This window comes from Triticum aestivum, chromosome 1D, assembly GCF_018294505.1.
Source record: "Triticum aestivum cultivar Chinese Spring chromosome 1D, IWGSC CS RefSeq v2.1, whole genome shotgun sequence".
Taxonomy (NCBI): domain Eukaryota; kingdom Viridiplantae; phylum Streptophyta; class Magnoliopsida; order Poales; family Poaceae; genus Triticum; species Triticum aestivum.
The window spans coordinates 212403330-212413354 of record NC_057796.1 but is presented as its reverse complement, the minus strand read 5'-3'; positions in this window follow the sequence as shown (position 1 = coordinate 212413354).

The window sequence follows — 10025 nt, the reverse complement described above, 5'->3', positions numbered from 1 at the left end:
TTTTCCCCACAAGACTCGACCACCTCCATGATCGGAAGATCGAGACATAGCCTTTCAGAAGCGTTTCCCCTTAACCCTGGGTAGACCGGTACACCTACTTTCCCCTACATCAGCTAGTATACCACGGAAAGAGGTCACACAACTTACTCAACTATGCCAGAGCCCATAATGGCTTGTGGCTGCACACGGAAGTTTTTAGGCATTAAATATCTTTTGATCCCTTTGAGCCTGGGTGGCGGACCTAGGGTAATCACATGTGTACTCCGGGATTCCCCTTGGGCAAGCACTGGTTACTCCAGGTGTCCCAAACAATCCACCCAGACGTGTATTAAAGTTGCCACCTTATGTTGTCCCAAAATTATTATCTCTCACAATTTGCATGGATCACACATACCAATCCCCGTCTACGAGCATGGCTAAGCAATATATGATATAACGAATATTCCCGGGGTGGTCAAAAGGTCATAGGTTCCTACCACATGAACTACATAGCATAACCACATCTTCCCAATCCTACTGATGCAATCTTTGAGGGTGAAACTAATGCATAGTAAAAACTGGGTATTGAAAAGTATGATCAAAGTGTGAACTTGCCTTGCTGACATTCGTTGAACTATAAAGATTCGTAGTAGCAAGCTTCGCACTCCGGATGATCTAGCGTAAACAAGCAATAACATACATAAGCATACAAGCAAAGATCCAAAAAGAAAACAAATAAAAGACTTCGGAAAACTCCAAAAACAACCAAATAAAGTTTCTGTACAGAACGTAATTTTTACAGCAACAAAAATAAATGGTTTTGGTTTTACCAGAAAGTACACGTTACGAGGTTCGATTTGCAACAAGAATCACCTAAAACGGAGTTACGAAACTCGAGATACGGCCTAACGAAGTTTGAATTCAGATCTGTTTGAATTCAAATTTTTAAAATTTTCAAAAATATTTTTCGTTTGGTTCTTTGGATAGATAGGATTTCTATGAATTAGTAGGAAAAAGAATCAACTAAATTGGATCTATAGACTAAAAGATATACAAGAAAGAAGATTTGGTAAAGAATCTGAATTTGAAAAAATTCCTGAAAAAGAGAAAAAAATCGGCCAGGGACAAATGACGCTCTGTGATTCGCTGGCTGGGTGCTCGCCGGACTTGTCGCCGGAGACGAGGAAGAAGGTGGCTCCGGTGTGCTTCGGCGAAGGACGCGTGCGAAACGATGTAGAGGACGATGAGTTGAACCACTTGCACAAGTTGTGGTTGTAGATTGCTTCCTGTACGCACGCTAAGAGGTCGCCGGAATTCACGAACTCCGGCGAGCAATTGGCGAGGTTAGGGAGGGGAAAAACTCCAACAAGAGAGGGCTTCGGACGAGGGGTGAGAGGGGCTCCCAGGGGTGCTTTATATAGGGCTTGGGGAGGTCTGGAGATGAGCTGAGCGTTGCCGACTTTATGATGTTAATGGTGGCTGTTACTTGGGCTTCTAATGGCCATTAGAGGGGGAATTAAGGCACACCAGTGAAGGAGAAAAGGTAGAGGGAGGCGAGGGGAACCGATTCAGAGCGGTTTTGGAGCGAGGGAGAGGAGGGGAGGGGTAGGGCGCTAAGGTGGGGTGCTGCGTGCCTGAGTGCGTACATGTTTATGTAACCTTGAGAGGAAGAAGAAGATAGCGCCTGGGCATGGGCCTGCTGGGCTGCGTTTTTTTAAACGTTTTTTCTTACAGCAGCATTAAAGCACCAAAAGACAAATGAAAATAAGTTTAAGAATTCCCAGAAAATTCACATAGCAATATGGTCTTATATATGACCTTGTGAACTTTTATCCGGCCTAAAATGCAAGTTTTCAAAAATAAACTTTTTGCTATGCTAATAAAATAAATTGCAAATAAAACTCAACAAATATATTTTGGTTCCAAATTCAATTTCTAATATTTTCTTTTCTGATTTTGAAGAAGTCATTTTATCTTCTCTCTTTATTTTATTTTTGATATAATGGAAATGAATTTTTTTGGTGAAACCAAATTTGATCCAAACTCCCAACTTCGAAAAAATTCAAAATTGGTTTTTAGGGAAACTTCCAACTCTCTCTTTTGGTCCTTGAGTTGCTCAAAGTTCCTTGGATCAAAATCAAATAAAACAAATGGGGCAAAAATGCATAAATCATGGATGCATATGAATGATCTATTATAAACATCCAAATTGAAAATTGGGATGTTACAAACCTACCCCCCTTAAGATGAATCTCGCCCTCGAGATTCGGGTTGGCTAGCAAAAAGGTGTGGGTGGTCCTGTCGGAGGTCTTCTTCTCGTTCCCAGGTGGCTTCTTCCTCAGTATGATGACTCCACTGAACCTTGCAAAACTTGATGACCTTGTTGCGGGTAACCCTGCTTGAAGTCTCGAGAATCTTGATGGGCTTCTCCTCATAGGTCAGATCACTATCCAACTGTATGGCCTCCAGTGGCACTGTATCTCTCAAAGAAATATCGGCCATCTCCGCATGGCACTTCTTCAACTGGGAAACGTGAAACACATCATGAACTCCTGACAAGGCTTCTGGTAATTCCAACTTGTAGGCAACTTCACCCATGCGTTCTAAAACTCTGTATGGCCCCAAAAACCGTGGTGCTAACTTTCCTTTGACTCCAAATCGTTTAACTCCACGAAGTGGCGACACACGCAGATATGCTCTATCTCCGACTTCATAGGTTACCTCCTTGCGCTTAGTATCGGCATAACTCTTTTGTCTGGATTGGGCTACCTTGAGTCTGTCGCGGATCAGCTTGACTTTCTCCTCTGAATCTCTAATTAAATCTGGTCCGAATAATTTACGGTCTCCAACTTCATCCCACATCAATGGTGTCCTGCACCTCCTTCCGTACAAAGCTTCGAAAGGGGCCATTTTCAAACTAGCTTGATAGCTGTTGTTATATGAGAACTCTGCGTATGGCAAATTATCATCCCAACTAGATCCATAATCTAGCGCACAAGCTCTCAACATGTCCTCCAGAATCTGATTGACTCTCTCGGTCTGCCCATCTGTCTGCGGATGAAAAGCTGTACTGAACTCCAGCCTGGTACCCAAAGTTTCATGTAACTGATGCCAAAACTTTGAGGTAAATTGTGTTCCTCTATCTGATACGATGGTCCTCGGAACTCCATGCAGACATACGATCCTGGTCATGTATATCTTGGCTAACTTAGCACTTGTATATGTGGTTTTCACGGGGATGAAGTGAGCTACCTTAGTCAAGCGATCAACCACTACCCAAATAGAATCATAGCCTGATCGGGTCCTGGGTAATCCTGTAATGAAGTCCATGCCAAGCTTGTCCCACTTCCAATCTGGTATCGGCAAAGGCTGAAGTAATCCTGCTGGTTTCTGGTGCTCTGCCTTAACCCTCTGACATACGTCACATACTGCGACATACTCGGCAATATCCTTCTTCATACCTGTCCACCAGAAACTTTCCTTCAAGTCCAAATACATCTTGGTGTTGCCCGGGTGTATTGAATAAGGCGAATCATGAGCCTCCTGAAGAATCAATTTCCTGATCTCTGGGTCATTTGGCACGTAAATACGCTGCTCAAACCATAAGGTTCCATGTTCATCCTCACGAAATCCTTCTGCCTTTCCTTGGTTCATCCTTCCCTTTATCTCCGCAATACCTTTGTCTAACTTCTGGGCTTCTCGGATCTTTCCCAACAAAGTGGATTGAATTTCCATTGCGGCAACAAAACCTCGTGGTACTATCTCCAATCGAAGATCTCTGAGATCATCAATTAACTCCTGAGGTAATCCTCCTGCTGTGAGGGTATTGACGTAGCTCTTGCGGCTCAATGCATCTGCCACAACATTGGCCTTTCCTGGGTGATAGTGCAATTTCATATCATAATCCTTTATGAGCTCCAACCATCTTCTCTGCCTGAGGTTCAACTCCTTCTGCGTGAAGATGTATTTCAAACTCTTGTGATCCGTGTAAACATCACACCTATTTCCAATAAGAAAATGTCTCCAGGTCTTGAGTGCGTGCACTACGGCTGCTAACTCCAAATCATGTGTGGCATAATTCCGCTCATGAGGTCGAAGCTGACGTGAGGCATATGAAACAACTCTTCCTTCTTGCATAAGAACACCTCCAAGTCCCTGACGAGAAGCGTCGCAATATACTTGGAAATCCTTGCGTATATTCGGAAGAATTAGCACTGGGGCTGTGACCAAACGTTTCTTCAGCTCCTGGAAACTGGCCTCACATTCGTCGGTCCAAACAAACTTAGTGTCTTTCTTCAATAACTCTGTCATGGGCTTCGCGATCTTGGAGAAATTCTCAATAAACCTCCGATAATATCCCGCGAGTCCAAGAAAACTGCGAATCTCTCCGACTGAGGTGGGTGCCTTCCATTCGGTGACGGCTTCAACCTTGGAGGGGTCTACTGCTATTCCTTCTCCTGATATAACATGTCCGAGAAATCCGACTTCCTTCAACCAGAATTCGCACTTGCTGAACTTTGCGTATAATTGATGTTCCCTGAGCTTCTCTAGAACCAAGCGCAAATGTTCCTTGTGTTCTTCTTCATTCTTCGAGTAAATCAATATGTCATCAATGAATACCACAACAAACTTATCCAAGAACTCCATGAATACCTTATTCATCATACTCATAAAATAGGCAGGGGCGTTAGTCAAACCAAAATACATGACCGTGTACTCATAAAGCCCATATCTCGTGGTAAAGGCTGTCTTGGGTATATCCTGTTCTCGAATCTTCAGCTGGTGATATCCTGATCGAAGATCGATCTTTGAGAAAACTTTTGCTCCTTGTAGCTGGTCAAACAAATCATTGATCATCGGCAGAGGGTACTTGTTCTTGATCGTCACCTCATTCAACGCACGATAATCTACAACCATTCTCAAGGATCCATCCTTCTTCTCAACTAGAAGCACTGGGGCTCCCCAAGGTGATGAACTCGGTCGAATATAACCTTTCTCCAATAATTCCTTAATCTGCTTCTTAATTTCCTCCAGATCATTTGCGGGCATCCGGTACGGTCTCTTGGATATTGGTCCGGTGCCTGGTAACAATTCGATCAAAAACTCTATGTCCCGATCCGGTGGCATGCCGGGCAATTCCTCGGGGAATACATTGGGATAATCCTTCACAACTGGTGCTTCCTCCTGAACAACTCCCGAAAGAGAATTCACGTGAGTCCTCCTTGGCGTATGCCTCGCCACATACTTGATCCGTTTCCCCTCTGGGGTGGTGAGAAGAATCGACTTACTGGCACAATCAATATTCCCTTCATACTTGGATAGCCAGTCCATGCCTAGAATTATGTCCAATCCTTGTGATTCTAGGATGATGAGGTCTGTGGGGAAAACGTGTCTCCCTATGGTCAATGGCAACTGAAAACATCCCTGACTAGCCATATACTCTGCTCCTGGGGAACTCACTAACATAGGTGACTTAAGGGCTACAGTCGGCAACTTAAACTTATCTACAAACCCCCTTGATATGAATGAATGTGATGCACCAGTGTCAAAAAGAACAAGGGGTGTAAATGAATTAATCAAGAAGTTACCAACAACGGTGTCAGGCTGGTCATAAACTTCCTCCACATTGACATGGTTCACCTGACCTCTGGTGAAGGGATTGGGCTTCTTGCCTCCAGAGCTTCCATTACCGTTCCCGTTCTTGGCCTCAGGGCAATCGGTGGCATAGTGTCCGGTTTTCCCGCACTTGAAACAGGTAATGTGGCTCAGATCCTTCTTTGCCGGTGTAGCGGGGTTGGACTGATGCTGATTGTTGTTTCCTCCGTTCCCATTGCCATTCCTATGGCCATTATGGTTGTGTCCATTCCCTCCATGATGTGAATGTCCTCCATGGTTATGGTGAGTGTGTCCACTATACTTGCCAGATCCTGGTCCATTATTTCCCAAGTACGGGGTATAGCGGGGCTTCTGCTGAACACCAGAGTTGTACTTTCCCTGTCCGTACTTCCTCTTGCGATTCTCCACCTGCTGCTGCTTGCCTTCCAGAATGAGAGCCTTGTCGACCAACTCTTGATAATTGTTAAAGGTAGCCACAGTCAACTGAAGTCCCAGATGATCGTTTAGTCCCTCCAGAAATTTCTCCTTCTTAGCGGCATCATCAGCCACGTCTCCGGGAGCATACCTGGATAACTTGCTGAATTACTGCACATAATCACCAACAGAACGATTTCCCTGGCGTAAGTTGCGGAACTCACGCTTCTTCAAACTCATAGCTTCGGCTGAAACATGTGCGGTATGGAACGCCTGCTGGAACTGATCCCAAGTCACATTGGCTATGGGGAATGTGGTGGTGTAATTCTCCCACCACGAGGCTGTTGGTCCATCCAGTTGATGTGCGGCAAAGCGCACCTTCTCAGCGTCAGTGCATCCTACGGTGGTCAGCTCTCTTCCGATCTTGCGAAGCCAGTCATCTGCAACGATCGGCTCCGTGCTGCTAGAGAACACTGGTGGGTTCAACCTCAGGAAATGGGTAAGGTTGTCGACCGGGGGTAGTGGCGGTGGGTTGTTGTTGTTCTGGTTCTGATTCTGGATGAGTAGCTGCATGAGGGCATTCTGGTTCTGGATCAACTGGGTAAGTTCCGGTGGGAATTCCGGGTCACGTCTTGGAGGCATCTGTTAGGTTTAGAGTGGATGAGAAATTAGAATAAAATAAGGGCCTAATGAGAGAAATCACTACCCATATGCTTATGATAGCAAGAAAATTTCAAATCAAGCAATTCACACAGATCACACCACACAAGCAAAAACCTACAGGTAAGGTCATATCCACAAGAGATATGATCTCTTCATACTACCGCAATCATTCGTTGGACTCAACTTGGTAGTGATGGTCTGAACTAAATCTTCTCAAATCAAAGTCAATTCTAGCTTCTTCTTCTTCGTCAATGATCTCTTCATAGGTCATGGTCTCATCGGGCTGAGCAACTTGGTGATGGGGTTCGACAACTATTTTATTGAAGTGGAGAAGAGATAGAAATGAATAGAGAAGAGTATAGACCAACGGATATTTAAGGAAGTCGTAAAATAGAGTTTTCTTCCTATGGCTTTCCATTTCCTAGTGGTCGCATCCTACAGTCACTCAGTCAGCGTGTGCTCTGATACCATCTTGTAGCGACCTGACCCAAATGGATCAAAGTCTCTGTGCTTAAGTGTCATCCCTGAATCGGTATGCTGACACACACAGTACTCGAGGAATTATAACAGAGTTCAACCACACACTTTATTACATCAAGGTCCTCAAAAGAGTATTTATTACAATAATATGGCCAAAGGCCATCTCAATAAAAATAACTGCGGAAGCATTGAAGGTAAATGAGTCCATCCAACTCCACGGCAAACTGAGTGTAGAACAACGACCTATCGCACCTTTAATCTTCGTCGGAAAAGTTTGCAACATGAGACGTTGCAGTCGTGTAGGTCAGCACGTGGAATATGCTGGCAATTTCACACCATAGAATAATAATAAATGAAAAGACTATCCTTATATGCAAATTTAGCTGGTGGAGGCTCTAAGTTTTATTTTTGCATAAAGCTAATTTTACCTTACAACAAAGGAATAAACTTTTTTTACTACTATGCCATTATTGAGAAGGTTCCTCCAACTCAATCCCAAAATTCCCAAGTTATTAGTAACCCAATAATTTCATTAAATAGAGTGATGAGATCAACCAATAATTCACTTCTAGATACTCAAATTGTCCATAACCGGGGACACGGCTAATCATGATTAGTTTGTACACTCTGCAGAGGTTTGCGCACTTTTCCCCACAAGACTCGACCACCTCCATGATCGGAAGATCGAGACATAGCCTTTCAGAAGCGTTTCCCCTTAACCCTGGGTAGACCGGTACACCTACTTTCCCCTACATCAGCTAGTCTACCACGGAAAGAGGTCACACAACTTACTCAACTATGCCAGAGCCCATAATGGCTTGTGGCTGCACACGGAAGTTTCTAGGCATGAAATATCTTTTGATCCCTTTGAGCCTGGGTGGCGGACCTAGGGTAATCACACGGGTACTCTGGGATTCCCCTTGGGCAAGCACTGGTTACTCCAGGTGCCCCAAACAATCCACCCAGATGTGTATTAAAGTTGCCACCTTATGTTGTCCCAAAATTATTATCTCTCACAACTTGCATGGATCACACATACCAATCCCCGTCTACGAGCATGGCTAAGCAATATATGATATAACGAATATTCCCGGGGTGATCAAAAGGTCATAGGTTCCTACCACATGAACTACATAGCATAACCACATGTTCCCAATCCTACTGATGCAATCTTTGAGGGTGAAACTAATGCATAGTAAAAACTGGGTATTGAAAAGTATGATCAAAGTGTGAACTTGCCTTGCCGACGTTCGTTGAACTGTAAAGATTCGTAGTAGCAAGCTTCGCACTCCGGATGATCTAGCGTAAACAAGCAATAACATACATAAGCATACAAGCAAAGATCCAAAAAGAAAACAAATAAAAGACTTCGGAAAACTCCAAAAACAACCAAATAAAGTTTCTGTACAGAACGTAATTTTTACATCAACAAAAATAAATGGTTTTGGTTTTAACAGAAAGTACACATTACGAGCTTCGATTTGCAAAAAGAATCACCTAAAACGGAGTTACGAAACTCGAGATACGGCCTAACGAAGTTTGAATTCAGATATATTTGAATTTAAATTTTTAAAATTTTCAAAAATATTTTTCGTTTGGTTTTCTGGATAGATGGGATTTCTATGAATTAGTAGGAAAAAGAATCAACTAAATCGGATCTATAGACTAAAAGATATACAAGAAAGAAGATTTGGTAAAGAATCTGAATTTGGAAAAATTCCTGAAAAAGAGAAAAAAATCGGCCAGGGACAAGTGGCGCTCTCTGATTCGCTGGCTGGGTGCTCACCGGACTTGTCACCGGAGACGAGGAAGAAGGTGGCTCCGGTGTGCTTCGGTGAAGGACTCGTGCGAAACGATGTAGAGGACGATGAGTTGAACCACTTGCACAAGTTGTGGTTGTAGATTGCTTCCTGTATGCACGGTGAGAGGTCACCGGAATTCACGAACTCCGGCGAGCAATTTGCGAGGTCAGGGAGGGGGAAAACTCCAACAAGAGAGGGCTTCGGACGAGGGGTGAGAGGGGATCCCAGGGGTGCTTTATATAGGGCTTGGGGAGGTCTCGAGATGAGCTGAGCGTTGCCGACTTTATGATGTTAATGGTGGCTGTTACTTGGGCTTCTAATGGCCATTAGAGGTGGAATTAAGGCGCACTAGTGAAGGAGAAAAGGTAGAGGGAGGCGAGGGGAACCGATTCAGAGCGGTTTTGGAGCGAGGAAGAGGAGAGGGGAGGGGTAGGGCGCTAGGGTGGGGTGCTGCGTGCGTGCGTGCGTACATGTTTGGAAGAAGAAGATAGCGCCTGGGCATGGGCCTGCTGGGCTGCGTTCTTTTTAAATGTTTTTTCTTACAGCAGCATTAAAGCACCAAAAGACAAATGAAAATAAGTCTAAGAATTCCCAGAAAATTCACATAGTAATATGGTCTTATATATGACCTTGTGAACTTTTATCTGGCCTAAAATGCAAGTTTTCAAAAATAAACTTTTTGCTATGCTAATAAAATAAATTGCAAATAAAACTCAACAAATATATTTTGGTTTCAAATTCAATTTCCAATATTTTATTTTCTGATTTTGAAGAAGTCATTTTATCTTTTCTATTTATTTTATTTTTGATAAAATGGAAATGAATTTTTTTGGTGAAACCAAATTTGATCCAAACTCCCAACTTCGAAAAAATTCAAAATTGTTTTTTTGGGAAACTTCCAACTCTCTCTTTTGGTCCTTGAGTTGCTCAAAGTTCCTTGGATCAAAAATCAAATAAAACAAATGGGGGCAAAAATGCATAAATCATGGATGCATATGAATGATCTTTATAAACATCCAAATTGAAAATTGGGATGTTACAAGTACGATTACGACGTTCGGACACACCATT